This window comes from Excalfactoria chinensis, chromosome 6 (assembly GCF_039878825.1).
Source record: "Excalfactoria chinensis isolate bCotChi1 chromosome 6, bCotChi1.hap2, whole genome shotgun sequence".
In the NCBI taxonomy this organism is placed as follows: Eukaryota; Metazoa; Chordata; class Aves; order Galliformes; family Phasianidae; genus Excalfactoria; species Excalfactoria chinensis.
This window is the reverse complement of record NC_092830.1, coordinates 11,570,410-11,584,130: the sequence shown is the minus strand read 5'-3', so window position 1 is coordinate 11,584,130 and position 13,721 is coordinate 11,570,410. Positions and strand designations below refer to the sequence as shown.

Here is a 13,721-nt window from a genome sequence, read left to right as displayed (position 1 = left end):
AAATGAAAGTCCTGTAATTTGAACGGAGTAGACGGTAGATGTATCTGATGGTAGATGCCTATAGAAGAGCACACCCTTTTATCAGGCAAATAATGGCACTCCCCAGAAGGCTCCTACATCTTCAGCTATGTGCGATTCCAACTCTGGTAAAGGTGGTTTCTCTATAGTTAACGGTCTTCAATAGGTTTATCTTCCACGAATTTGTCACACTTTCCAGCAGTGAATGCAATACCTCAAAAGCTGTATCATCCTGGCACAGTACATTTCATAGATCAAGAGGTTAAGCAAGATTTACTTCTGATCTGACACAGTCACAGCTTGCAAACACTCAAACAGAACAGGAGCTGCCATAGCGTGGGAATCAAGTGTTGTTTCTGCATTTAGAACAAATTAAGAACATATAAGTAAAGAAATCTGTAGTCATAAGGTAGAAGTCATAGGTACAAAGGCTGCAGCTCCTGTCTGTCCAGCTGTCTGAAATCAAACTACCGATTTTTGGTGCTGGACAAATAAGGCCTGAGTAATAAAGGATCTAAAGAGAAGTTAAAATAATTAACAGTATATAGATATAAACTAGCAACAACATGTGTTTTAATATTTTCTAGTACACACTGTACAAATATACAAGTAGTGACATAGCTAAGGATGTGCCTGAAGAGATATCGATAAGGAGGACAGCGACTGACAGGTACAAGATAGCACGTGAATTAACAAGTTTCAGAATGAAATTAACAAATGCAAACCTCGGGTAAAACTGTAAAATTATACTACCAGCAGCGTTTTAAAAACAGCAAGTGAAATAGCTCGGACCTAGGTTCAGGTGCCAAGTTGGTATTCATTTATGCTGACCTCACTTCACATGTATTTAATATCAACATACTCACTTGTGACCCATAGACCTGACCTCGGCAAGACCAATCCCTTCTAGAAAGGCATCTAGTAGCCTGCTGATAATCTGTGAAGAGAATGCACTACAGTAGTCCTTCACTGCCTGCTCCTGTTCTTCAATGGGGAAAACTGTTTCAGTGCTGTCGGTATTCTGCTTGGTAATGCGCTATCACTCCTCCTTCCACGCAGAGCAAATAAACAGTTCATCCAAAATTAATTCATTGCAAGCTCCATGTCTTAAAGAAAGCCCAAGGCTGGTGAAGTTTTCACTGCAGGTTGCAGTATCTCCTGGCTGTCCCAGGGAAAAAAGAGAGAAGCAGCACAACTCTACAGTGGTGGTCTGGGCAACTATACACTGGTGTAATAACACTTGCTCCATAAGACTGCATTCATCGAAAGTGCCGAACCAGAAATAACCCATCCAAATCCCTTTGGTTTGAAAGCACTTTTCATCTAACAGACAGATGTTAACGTGACTGTAAATAACACGTACAAATAAACACATGGATAAACACCTAACAGTTCTAAAGCTTTCATAGGGCTGAACTTGCTTCATAAGGTGTGGAATCCTGTACAGCTTACTTGGCAAGAGAAGTAAGAGTAGCAACAAGTGTATTTAAAAAGTACCACACTGAAGTATTTCTAGCCTTAGTGTTCTTCCAGACCTTGCCTTGAGTCATCCATTCTCACAGCGCACAAAGGGCTAGTATACGCCTAGCCTGACTTAACCTGCTTTGCTGCCTTGAAGCACAAGGAGGAGAAAAGGGACATACGTTGAGATTCCTGCACTGAGGAACTTGAAATTCTCTGGGGAAAAGGTCTCCTGTTTGTCCAGCTGCATATACTAGAATGAAGTGGAAAATATTGAAAGCAGGAGTGGAGTACATTAGGGAGCAGAAGGCTTTGGGGGAGTTTTTAAAGGGCTAGGAAGCAAGCACAAGAAGCATTTTGTCTGTCATGGGGTGAAGAGGTGCAGGAGGAGAGGTTCTGGGAGTTACTCACCAGGAAAGGAGGAGCTGTAGAACAAAGTTGGATAGGTTGTCAACTATGTTGCTGAGGCACAAGGGGGATGGACAGTAGAAAGTGAGGAGCTAGATGCTCTGTACTGGAATGAGCTGCAAATTGGGACATACACTGAGGGGCATTCAGCTAAGAGACAATGAAAAGTAGAGTAAAAACCCTGCAGGGTGTGCAGGACTTTGAAGTAGGTTTAAATTCAAAACAATTCTAGCCAAGGATACCCTAATTAAGGATTTAGGTACTTAAGCACATATTCGAGAATTTTCCCCTGATCACCCTACCCACACATCAAGTCTTCCTACTCCTATTGCCAGAGATGCACTAATTATGGCTCACGTAATCCAGTCCATCAATTGGAGCATAAAAGACATTACATTCTCTATAGCTATTGGGAACAAAGGAAATACCCTGGTGTATTTCTGGATCCCAAAAATCCATGTGAGAGTCGAGCCTCAATCACAGAAAAACTAAGAGGGTACCAGGAAAACAGACAAAATGAATAAAATTCCTTAAGACAGTGAAACTCAAAAACACTGTCTCAAAACCATTGTGAACTGAGAAGTCAGATGCTGCAGTGTTCGAGTTAACACTAATCACAACAGTTTGCAGTCTACTTGCTTTTACATGTTCACAACCTAATTGTAAAGGAGGCCAAAGGCCCTGCTTGGCTATGGAGCATACCAACTAAGCAGAAATCTAGTGACACACACAAAAATCATAACAAATCTCACAGTTCATTTTCAGCCCTTAAGTAACCAGCTCTGCTGCTTTCATTAGGAAAACACAGAATTAAGTAGGAGTTTCGCATGCAGGCTCACATGCCTCAGTAAGGCTATAACAAACAGCACCTGAATTCGAGTGGACAGGAACTGTGATAGGTAAGGGTTCAGTTTGTTAGATCGAAACTCAATGGTGCTTTCTCAGGTGTCCTGGAATGTAAACAGTGTTGTAAAATATAAATTGTGTTATAAACAAGGGAAACTAAGAAGCTGCATGCACTGCAAAATACACATTGCCAGGGCACATAAGCTGCTAGAAAATAACCAGAGAATAACAGAAAAGATTGCTGAATTTCACCCCCACGATCATCAGGAGACAAGAAAGTGCACCCCCACACACAACAACATAGGACCCCAGCAATAACCTGTGCAGCCACAAGAATGACTGGAACGTATGCAAGAGATAAGAACTGTGTAACTGCAGAACTGATCCTTTGTTCAAGTTGCGACCTTGGCACCTTGGTGGAGTGTAGACTGCCCTCAGCACCCAGCACTGTTTTGCTCATTGCACCACCTTGCTTAATTGAATCAATCTATCCCTTTATGTATCACACTAGACTTTGTCTAGCTTTGTCATGGGAATCTGTAACAGGGACATTATACTAGACCTTAAGGAGCAGTAGGTAAAGCATCTACTGAAGACACTGGGCAAAGAAGAGGAGGCCAGGAAGAAAACTAGCCTCAAGAGCAGCCTATAAGGGAAATTGCAGTGCCAGCCTTGAAGCTTAACAGGTTCCGTGCTACTCAGTTACATGCGCTGGGAGCCATCAGAGGTAAGCGGAAATAACTGACAGCCACCACAATACTCTTCCTACACTATCAAAACAGCACAGCAACATTGACAGCTAAATCCCATAAACAAGCGATTGCAATTATAAGAAAGCATAGGGCTTGCCTGTGGAAGCCAAGAGATCATCTTGCCAGCATGGGAAAACAACAGAGACAATACAACTGTGTATATTGCTGATGCCCGTTCCGTTCAAAATTTCCAGCAAGCTGAAAGGCAAGGTATCTAAAACAGGAGAGAGAAATATAAAGCCACAGTGGATCCTATTAAACACATTTAAAGCAACACAGGCCCATAGACTGCTCAGACATCGTAAATCCCCCTGCCACAGGTAAGGAAGGAAGGCAGCAGTCCCTTGGCTTTCTGCCTTCACCTGTGTTGCCACTACACTGTAGGCTGCCCACCCTACACGATTGACCTCTTAACCTCCTGGTTGAAAAACATCCACTCTTCCTTAGGGGTGAATCTTGAACCTACAGCATGCCCCACTGTTGCTTTCCCAAATGCAATACGGTGAGTAAGGCTAACAGCAACGCATTTACAACAGGAGACTTTCTGCTTCTGGTGTTCAAGGGAGATTTGACTACAGTAATTGTTCTGCTCCCTGTATTTAAAGAGGCTGCATTGCATACCATGGTTTTCATTTTATTTAACCAAGTGGAGAACAACAACATGACTAACCTAGAGATGGATTTAATAACTAACAAATTAGACTTGAAAAAAGGGCAATGAAAGGTCTCTAAAGTTCCCACAGGTGTGGATGAACATTAAGAATACTCGTGGAATCACTAAATCATTTGGGTTGAAAGGAACATTTAGAAGATCACCTAGTTGCAATTGCCCTGCTGTCAGCAGGGACACCTCCCTCTAGACAAAGTTGCTTCATGCCTCATCCAGCCTGGCTTTGAATGCTTGGGAAGGGGGGGAGGGATTCATAACCTCAATGGGCAACACGTTCCAGCATCTCACCGCCCTCACAGTAAAAAATTTCGTTCCGATTTCTAGTACAAATCTACCCTTTTCCAGTTTAAAGCTATTTTCTTCCATCCTGCTACTGCACACCCTTAATGAAGTCCCTCCCCCATAGCCTTCAGCACATCAGCAAGCACAGGTAAGTCCTAATCAAAAACAGTTAACGCTGCAGGCGAGATGAGGGAAGAAAAGCAGTATGTGATGCAAAGTGGAAAAGTATAAGTCCTAATGATGCTTGCCTGGACGTTCCAGAGCAAACCTTCAACAAAACAGCTCTGACAGTGTTCATCCATACCTCAGCACCTCTGGAAGTAACAAAGGACATACATGCATTCTTTGTTTTTATTTTATATATACAGGCAGCAGCTTCCAAAGTTTAATCAAGGCAAAAAGTTGATTAACTGCCTTCAGCTGAAGCCTGCCAGCAAACAGCCCTTTACCTATGCACTGAGCATTTGCTGTGTGCTGTTTTAGCCTTTGAACATTTCTGTGGCACCCCATCCCAAAAGCTCACCACTCACCTCAGCAGCTGGCTGGAAGATTAGCTCTACAGCTCACATCAGAAAGGACCACTTTTACAGATAAATGAGGAAGAAACTGAGGAATTCTGACTGTGCATGTGGAAAAGGGGCCAGAACAGAAAGAAGTACAGAAATAGCTTTTGCTTTGCAACGAAGACAAGCATTTCTAGGTATACATATGCAAAATGAAGCTGAAGTACTAAGAAATACCTTCAGACCAAACACAACACAACCTGTGTAAAAGAAGCGTTCAATATAAGTAGTAGTACTACAAACATGCCTCATCCATTCCTTTCAGCAAGCAAATCTCTCTAGTCACTTAATGGCAGTCACCTGTTAACCGAGTTTGGGGAGAAACTTGCTAGGAATAGGCAGGACTTGGGAGGAGTTTGATAGAATGGGGGCAAGGCGTTGGCTTATCCATAGCACATTTCAAAGGAAAAAGCTCCTGGAATTGCAGATCTGAAACCTTCAGATAAGAAACTGGACCAATCACCATAAAAGAAAGCTCGTTCAAACTGACTTGACTATACATTGTGCATGTCCAAGACGGAGTGAAAAGCAAGAAAACATTCAAGGTATTAGTTAGCATAGGACAACCCAGTGTGTAGAATGGTTTAGCAATACCTACTTTGGGTAATCATGAGTGTGCATTTTGCATGGTATAAATATCACTGCTTGAGGGACACTAGTTACACAGCTGTGGTAGTGTAGGGGAAACTCCACATCGTTCAGGTGCATATACCTTAAATGAACTACCTTCCATTCTGACTCTTGTTAGTCAGAGTGTTGTTCTGCAGGTCAACTGCACTGTTCCAGCAACAGGTTAAGACACTAAGGAGAAAGCTTTTTAGTCTGTCTTTTAAACCTCCTAGAAGCAAAAGCTACTCATTCCCTATATGCTGGGATCTACTTGCTTCCTACATGCGCACAACACACCTGCCAGATTTAATAACCTCAACAGCCTGCATATCCCATAGAGCAGAGAGAAGACAGGATAAACATGATGAAGTCAGCATGTCAAGGTGTAGCTATGGCCACATTCATTGAAATGTCGTGTTGCTCTTGAAAATAAAATTAACACCATTAGTTAAATAACACTCAAAAGGATTTCAGAAATGTGAACCCGTACCTGCCTTCAGTGACACTGCAGAACTGGCTTCCTCTTCCATCAGCTAACAAACCTGAAGACTCGAGCTGATTCCTTGTCAAAACATCCTGATCAACAATTACACATTTGGCCAAGCAACACGTGCCTGTACCCAAAAAGAACATAATATTAACTGACAAATTAGTTAAGAACACCCCTCCCCAGAAGGAATTATGTCCTTTTCTAAAAGAAATCAAAGACTAGTTAATAAAAGAAGGAAATTCTCACTTAGCACTTAAACCCTCCCAGGCACAGCTGTTGCTGCAGAGTTTCTGCGACAGCTGTGTATGCCTCTTACTACTAATCCCTTCACTTCCCCTGGAGGTACCCATATCACCTGGGAGCGGATACTGTGGAAACCACAGACAGTTGGTTTTCCCTCAGAGAAAGTGTTACTAAGAGGGAAGTGAGGAGGAAGGAGGGTATTCAGGTGATGTTATTGAACAGTGCAGCAATCAAAACTACATACTAAAGCTGAGAGGATTTGAATCAATTTATTTTTCCAGCAACAGGAATTTCAGTACATCTCCTCTGCTCAAAACAGAGATAACAGCCTCGGTGCTGCTCACTCCACATTAGATAACAGTGCCACATAAAACCTCAAGTGTCGGAAAGAAGCTATGGGAGTCAGTGAGACAGGGTGTGCAACAGAGCAAAACCAGAAAAGGCAAAATGCTGTCTACACAGCTTTGCCCTCAGCTCAAAGGAAACAAACCTATCCGCAACCATGGCAGGGCAAGCGAACATATCGGAGGCTATCTAGGAGACAGGAAGATGAGGGCCCCAATACTGTGGCTGTGTGGGCTGGCATGGCCTCCCCTTCTTAGTCAGCAACTGAACAAGCTGAACAAGGTGATCCTTTACTCAGCCCCAGTAAGACCCCAGCTGCAGAACTGTGTCCAGTTCTGGGCTCCCTAGTACCAAAAAAGACAGGGACCTCTTGGAAAAAATCCAGCAGAGGGCCACAAAGATAGTGAAGGGACTGGAGCATCTCCCCTATGAAGAAAGGCTAAGAAAACAGTCTGTTTAGCCTTGAGAAAAGACAACTGAGAGGGGATCTAATTCAGGTATATAAATATCTGAGGTGTGGGGGCAATAGCAGCAAGGCCAGTCTCTCTTCAGAGGTATGTGGAGACATGACAAGGGGAAGTGGACATACTATGGAACATAGGAAGATCCACACAAATGTGCGCAAGAACTTCCTTACTGTGATTGTGACGGTGCACTGGAACAGGCTGCCCAATGGGGTTATTCAAGTCCCACTTGGACTCCTACCTGTGCAACCTGGTCCCTTCCAACCCCTACAGTTCTGTGATTCTGTGAAGTACATGGCTGGGAAAGACACAAAGCAGTGGTCACAGTAATAGATGGTTAGTGAGCCCTGTGAAACAGGTTGGCACTGTGCCTCCCTGCCAGCCACACCTGTGAGTAGGCTCTTAACAGGCAAGAAAAGTTACAAGTAGTTAAACATCAGAACAAGCCATTTACACAAAAATGAGCAACTTCAGATGGAAGAAAATTGCTGGGCAAGTGCTGAGGTTTAACCTCACAGGTGGGAATGCACCACACAGTCACTAACTACAGTGGCATGGGGAGAGAATGGGGGGGGAAATTATATAACACCACATAGGTTGATATAAGCCTATTTACTAAAATAGAGAAAAGGATATGAATTACAAGCTTATATACATAAATGGATATAAACAACTGGTGATGCACAAGTAATTGCTCACCACCTCCTGACCAATGCTCCAGCTAAACCCGGAGCAGAAGACAGATGAACACCCACCCCCCGTAGGTCAGATTCAGGCCACTCTCCTAACTCTGCTACCTCCCGGCTCCTTGCACACTTTGCTGTGAACAGCCTCAACTCTGTACAACACTGCTTTACAACACCTTCAATAATAATAAAAAATATTATTATTAATTTATAAAATGATATCATAGTTATCAACTAGAGAAAAAATTAAACCAATATGCCACGCACTCTGAATAAAGCAATTGCAGCCCAGTTGAAACAAAGACAGTAAACTGAGGACAGCTCTACCTTGGAGGTGATAGCTGTGACTCAGAAGATAGCTCTATTCAGACCTGTCGATCACAACTTCTATTAACATAACATGCATTAAAACAAGGGCACAGATTTCTCTCTTGACATACTCAAAAGACAAACAAGACAAAGAAGCCTGTCTACAGACTATTTCCCAACAGCTTACCTAAGATCCTCATGCACTGCACAAAGGGGAACTGACCATTGACGGGCCACAGAGGCAGGAAGCATTTCTCTAAACCACACAGCCTTCACAATCCTGCCTCGTGGACAAGAACAAATCACGCTACCTGAAGGCAGAAGTCGATTGGCATATCACTTCCCCAAGCAGCTAATGGAAAAACAAGTTCAGGGGGTCACAGAAAAAGCAGCAGCTGTCTCAAGTGGCTGGAACATTCTCTAAGCCCAGGCCCCCGCAAAAGATTTATCTACCTGGGAGCTCTCACGTGCTATCCAGAGAACCAAGATTACAAAGACAACAACCACAGCACATTACAAACTACCTCTTTCTTTTTAAAATGAAAACTAAATGAGAGTTTTTCATCCTCTTCTGAATAAATCCTATATCCAAACAGCAAAATAATTATACACTGTCTTACTGAAGCACCTGTGTAGTGTCATAGGTAAGACAGCACACTCAGAAGAAAAACAACTAAATAGAAAGAAACTGTGATCAGGTTCTAAAGAGTTAAGCTGACGCCTACATTCATGCAGTAGAGGCATTTTCCTACATAAAACCTTGAACTTCAAATAGCATATAATACAGAGACAGCACGATGGATAACTTGAGACATTAATACCACAACAGGAGATGATAAAGAAATGAAGCTAAAAATTAATAAAAACATAAAAAAAGAAACATAACAGGCTCTCATGCCGTATCAGTTGTCACAGCATGAATCATCAGCTTAAGCACAGCGTTAGAGGACATGCTTACATGACTTTTAGAACATGACATTTAGAACAAGTTAATAAACATTTGGTCAGCTCAGCATGAAGTCAGATCCATCTCCACTCACCTGTACTCCTTTAGTCAATGAAACAGTCACTCCCATATAGAGATGTCCAGTACAGTCAATGAACCAAGTCCTTCACAGAAAGCAACTTCTTGTGGATGTATCCAGACGGTTAGTAATTATGGACAACTGCATTGCACTCAAAGGGAAAAACACCAGTCTTAAACTGATCAGTTATGATGCAACTACACCTAGTTCACATCTCACACCAAAACCCTTGGAATCAGCTCCACGTTTCCTCTAGCACTTCCTGTCTGTGGGACCATAGCAGCATTCAATACCCAAATAAGTCAGTACCCATCAGAGCTGGTATTGATTTTAGATCCTGATTCACAATGTGTAGTTTTTATCTAGGCCAATTTAGTAGTGATGGACAGTACTACTTTAAATAGATAACCATACATTACAGAAACTTATTTTCTAGGGAGAAGGTGTCATGCAAAATTAACTCTCCTCGTTAGAAGAGTCAGCACCCTGCAAAGAAAGCACTGGCATTCAGGGAATGCATTTTGGCACATGGAGTTTTGTAACGCTTCACCAATTTATGATGAAACCAAGGCAAAAATCACACTCAATGATTTTTCATGTTCACTAATTATCCCCGTGTACTCAATTAAAAATAAAAAAAGTAATTTCTTAGATATCTCTGAAAATAATGATCCATAATCCAACCTAAATACCCAACACATCTCTCTTGATACTCCTTAATCTCTTAGCTTTTGTTCCCTCAATAACATGCATTCCATTTGAAAAGAATTAATGCCACCTGCTTAATGCACATTTTCATGCTTTTATTATACACCAAAAATACCCGGAAAACAACATGACGACCCAAGTAAACATCTTAAAGGGACCTAAAAGAAAAAAGTCTCACAGTATATTCTGGAAAAAAAACGAAGGGTTTGTGGAATAAATGCCATTTAGGAAGTTTAAAGATGACAGAAACCAGCTCATTTTCAACAACATATGCACCAGTGAAAGGAACCTAAAACTGCAGAAACACCTTGAATCAGCCAAATAAACCCTCCCACACAAAACAAGACTATTAGCGAAACAAGAACCACAAAACATCCCTACTCAGACATCAGAGCTGGTTGAAGTAGGCCTGCTACAAGCATACACCTCAAAAAGCAAAGGAGAGAGGGATTACACATTGCTTCAGGCTATTGCAAAGCCAGGCAGATGAAAGGGCTCACCATGCCGTAGAATAGGGAACAAGTGAGCCACATAACCGCTAAAACCCTCCTCCGAAGCTTCATACCCGCTCAATTAGAGTGTGCCAGCAAAAATAAAAATGTACCTGGTGTACAGCTCGGTTCTACATCCACCCACATCAGCTGGGACTTCCTGTAACTTCTTTCTAAAGGTCTCTGGATGAGCCGCCAAAAGACTAAAATCCATCAGACTCTGTATCCTTTCTTTCACTGTGACAACAGAACAAGATAAAATGCAACTCAATCAGATCATTCACAACACGTAGTATATGAAAGCATACGTACATAAAGCAGTTCCAGCAAACACTGACATTTTAAAGTACCTAAGACAGAAATGAGCTCCTTCACAGTAACAGCAGAACACGCTCACGGAGGAGCCCGCATAAACATCCCTACCCTTGTTTTACCTCTGAAGAGATCCTGTATTTTCAGACTGCCATTCCTTTTCACCTCCAAAAGGTGACGCTGTATCGTAGGTTCCTAGTTCTGCTCTTCACAGAGGCTGCCCTACAGCAGAAATTAACAGCCTGCATAATTCAATAACTTGCAGGACTGCACTGCAGACAGCACTGAAAAATGGGTTGCTCTTACTGAAGTGAGAATACATTCTGTGTTTGAAGCTGTACCTAGGAAGTGGTCCACTTAAAAGCCAGTAATGTCAGCTAAAATGAGAGTAAGTGAACTCTCACTTGAAGACAAACTGCTGGAAGCTACTGAGATAACATTACTCTGGAATAACCATCTGGATCAACAAAAATTCAGCAAATAATCTTCACAGATCATTCTCTCTGCAGGAAAAGAACCCTCAAAGCTAACTACTTCGTTAACTATGACACAACATTAGGAATCCACCAACTGGAAGTTCTTAACACCTCTCCTTTCCCTCATACACCTGATATCAGAAGCTTCAAATCTCAACAGTATGTGAGCTGCCAGCTGGTCTTTAAAAAAGTAAAAAAATAAATCCCAAACAATAGCAAGTTAGTACCTACAGAAGTAAAAATAAACTCCAGTTACGCAATTAATAAACTCAGTCCTTCAAAGAATGTAAAAAAGAAAAAAACTTGTGCTCAAACAGCTGGAGACCTAAGGTACAAACTGTCCCCACATTTGCCTACTAAAACAGCCCTGCTCCAACTGATCCAAAGAAGTCAAGTCAGTCTCTGTCCACATTGAGTGTTTTCCGTCAATATGAAAGGAGGCAGCTAAGGGACACCATGCAGCACAATTAACATCAGGAAGGAAACATTCAGTGAAGACTCCTGACAAAACCCTCTCTGTGATATGCCCAGCTTTACAGCCTACTCGCACAGTACTGAATAGAGACTATAATGAATGCACTCTAGCTCCTGGGATGTTATTTTTTCCACCCTATGTAAATGTTACATGACTGTAGTCTCTGTGGGGATTTATTCTGAAAACTCTGTAGGAATTACAAAAACAGTATTACCACTGAACACCATCTCATATTCAGAAATCAACATTGGCATTCAGGCTCCCGGCTACAAAGGGATGTCTACACGTCCCTAAAGACCCTGTTCCTTATCAGAGCAAGATTCGTAACCCTACAGGAAGTGCATGTAACTTCCAATTCTCAAAATCTTCCCTTGTTTTGCATAATATAATCACTTGCTTGATCTTTACAGTTGCTCTTAGTAACCTCAAGCATTACCTGATAATTTATGAAACCTATAAGCTGAGCAGGCTGCCAAAACATTTACATTATATGTCAAGTAATAACCTCCAAAACTCACAGTTCTGTACATTCAAGTAAAAAAATCATTTCCACTAGTACTAAAGAGCAATTGAACTAGTCAGTGACATTCGTGAGTCACCTCTCAGACCTATCAAGCCAGGCTTTTTTTCTCTAGAACAGGTAGCTTCACACTACCCTAACCTAAAATAATGAGTATAAAACAGAAATAAAAGTGTATCTGTAAGCTTGAGAAAATAAGGTAAACAGCAAAAAAGAAACTCTAGAGACAACTCTTATGTCCTAACTTACAAAACTTCACAGCTTTGGTCCATAATTCATACCTGTTTACTCCTGCTTCTCCTGCACCTTTGAGTAGTTGCTACTCCTTCCCTTAAAAGCGGAAAAATAAAAGTAGACAAGCCTGCCTGTTTAAAGTGGCTCACCCAGGCACAGTAGCTTTCCACAACAACGGTACTACACAGCAGCAGGACTTCCGTCCCTAAGCAGCAGTTGTTGGAACACTAACAATGTTTCTCAACTCTGAAGCAACTGAAGGTATATGTGACTGATTAGAAAAAAAATAAGCAAATCACCACAGTACTATTCTCTTACCAAAACAAAACCTCTGCTTTTGTTTCAAGATAACTGATACATGCACACTATCTCTTAAAATCTTAGAGGATAGCTCACATCTTCTGACTACAATGCTTTTTGTTTCAAGCTTCCAACAACATACAAGAACACAACATACAGGAAAATAAATAAATAAATCCCAAACTACGGAAATCTAAAATTTACTTAAAGAAAAGTACAGCCACAGGAACAAAATTAAGTAAACCCACCACTTACCTACAGAAAACCTCCCTTATTCAGATACCTGTAACAAAAGGTAACCCCACCATCCCCTACCAGCCCTTAAATGAGGACTGCAAAGGGGAGGATCCTGGCTCCACCCCTTCTTGTCAGCTGCATTGTGTGCACCTGAGCTCCCCCGAGTCAGCCCTAGCTTCCTACCTGATGCTGTCACCTGTTTAATCTCTGACTGCAATTCTGCTGCCACATGAAATGAAAACCTGCTTTCAAAAGATAACAAAAGGAAACATGCAGTGAGATCTCTAATGGGAAAGCATTATTTCATAGAATGACAGTTTATGGATTATGAGAAATCATGAAATACACGTGAAATGTAAAGGTTAAGCATAAAAGACTGGAATTGCTGCTACAAATCAAACACTTGTAGTGAAAACACAGTCCTCAGTAACATGTTCTTACAGAGAGAAAAATAGCTAAAGCTTAATGTACACATGCATGTACAGTGATGAATAGCAACAATAATGCAAAGGTACTACAGGAGAGGCATCAGAGCCTAAACAGGAGCCATTTAGCCTGCTCAGGTTCGAGTAGGCCTTCTGGACAAACATCTGAGCCCTGAGCAGAGACACTGCCTGATTCACCCACGGACACAGCAACATTGCTTAGAAGGAGGTGGTGGAAGGGACTGCCTTTGTCCCAGCTAAGGAAGATGGGACAAAGGCTCCAGTGTGCAGAACCGATGACTTTATTCATGCCTCTAGAGAAGAACCTCGCTCCAGGATGGCACAGGGACTGACTGGGCTGTAACGTGTGCC

General features: G+C 41.9%; 1 long non-coding RNA gene across 1 annotated transcript; it reads right to left on the bottom strand.

The window, feature by feature from the left end:
• Positions 1-310: 310 nt before the first annotated feature.
• LOC140254271 (uncharacterized) lies at positions 311-12,968 on the bottom strand. Its single transcript, XR_011904124.1, has 5 exons — positions 12,943-12,968; positions 10,484-10,607; positions 9,187-9,322; positions 6,100-6,223; positions 311-374 (listed from the first exon to the last, which is right to left on the bottom strand). It is a non-coding gene; the product is annotated as an uncharacterized lncRNA (long non-coding RNA).
• Between the last annotated feature and the right edge of the window lie 753 nt (positions 12,969-13,721).